The sequence below is a fragment of the Gavialis gangeticus genome, unplaced genomic scaffold (assembly GCF_001723915.1).
Source record: "Gavialis gangeticus isolate Ggan-Ray unplaced genomic scaffold, GavGan_comp1, whole genome shotgun sequence".
NCBI classification, from domain to species: Eukaryota; Metazoa; Chordata; order Crocodylia; family Gavialidae; genus Gavialis; species Gavialis gangeticus.
Genome location: NW_017729017.1, coordinates 10,313,850 through 10,315,722, shown reverse-complemented (window position 1 = coordinate 10,315,722; position 1,873 = coordinate 10,313,850).

Sequence of the window (1,873 nt, the reverse complement as noted above, 5' to 3'; positions counted from 1 at the left end):
TCGGTGGGCTCTACTGCAAGCTGAGGTGCTGGATGAGTCCAACATGGCAAGGGAGATCATGGGGGCCATGAATTGCAGGCTGAGCTCATCCATGGGTTCTTGGTCACAGACAATGGGGCCAATATGGTGAAGGCTGTCCATGATGCCAACTTTTCTGGCATCCACTGTGTGGTGCACAGGCTGCACCTAGTAGTGAGGGATGCCTTGGAGGGGGACAGGGCTGCCAGTGATGGTGTCACCAATACTGCTGCTACTAGCCAGCTGATTTCAAAATGCAGGAAGGTGGTGGGCTACTTCCACCACAGGATCAAGTGGGGCAAGATGCTGCAGGAGAAACAGGCAGAGCTGAGCATCCCACAGCACAGAATCAGCCAGGATGCAGAGACTCAGTGGAACTCCACATACCTGATGCTTGAAAGGTTGGTGGAGCAACAGAAGGCCACCCATGAGATAACACTGCTTGTGGAGATTGGGATCAGCGACCCCCTGAACAGAGCTCAGTGGGGTACCATATCCCAGATTTTGGTGGTCCTCAAGCCCTTCCTCACGGCCACCAAAACCCTGAGCACTGGTGATGCCCTCCTCAGCCAGGTGATCCCCCTAGTGAGGGAACTGGAGAACCAAACTTAGAAGTTCCAGGGTATCAATGTTCCTGGCTGTTGCAGGCCACTCTCACCAGACGTGCAGGCAATAGTTAGGCAGCTGAAGGAGGGCATCAGGAGATGGCTGGATCCCTTATGGTCCAGTACAGCCCACATGATGGTGGGCACGTGTGACCTGAGGGAGAAGGGGAGCGTGTGCACTGGCAGGCCCAAAACCCTTGATCACTGGACGCAGGTGCTGGTGAACAAAGTCAGGGAGGCCAAAGTGCAGAGGTGAAGAAATGTGTAAGAGGGGGATCCAGTTTCCTGTGCCGGCACTCCCAGCAACGGCACTGGCGCCAGCACCAACGCCAGCACCAGCCAGTCTCCTCCATGCCAGCCACTGCCAATTTCGGCCATGGACATGGCTTCAATGCTGGGGTCTAAACACACCAGACTCCAGCCTTGGGCAGGTAGCACTGAGGCTTCAGTGGCTACATATCTCGCTGAGGATGTGGAGCCACTGGACTGTGACCCCTTGGCCTACTGGGCAAGCTGCAGGCAGATGTGGCAGGATCTGGCCACGGTTGCCTGGCAACACCCATCCTGTCCACTGACAAGTGTTCTAAGTGAGAGGGTGTTCAGCATTGCTAGGGATGTTATGAAACCCCGTTGTACCTGCTTGGATTCTATGTTGGTGGAGCAGCTGGTGTTCCTAAAGGTGAACATCCCGCTGCTGGGGTTCCACAAGCTCCACCTGCAGACAGACTGAGTGCCACCCTCCTCACTCTGTCTGCAGCAATTTCCTTTTCTGAGTTTTTTAAAAGCTGTGTAATACCCTGCTCTCAGCTGGAGGGGGCACTAACTGCATCACCAGCCAGTGGGGGAAGAACATATACCTGCTGAGCTCATTGGTCTGCCAGGATAGATTTGGATATATGGGATTGGGGCTATGGGGAAGAAGGAGGTCCCAGATCCTGATCATGACCACTAAAACTGCACCCTGCCAGGGTAGGGAGGCCTGGTGGGACTGCTGGTGGCGTGGCAGCCCCATAAATGGCAGGACCAATGATTCCCTGGTGAAAGGCGGGTAGGAGGCTCCATAACCTCCAGCTAATGCATGCACACACAAAGTCCTGGCTGGGGAATGCCCAGACCTGTCATGTCTTTGACAGGCCTGACACTTGCTGGTTGCAGTGCAGTTGTGGGGTTCCTGGTGGGCTCAGCTTAGCTGCTCAGGATGCCAGCTTTAGGGTTGAAAACCCCTTTGTTAGACTGAGGAAGTACCTGCA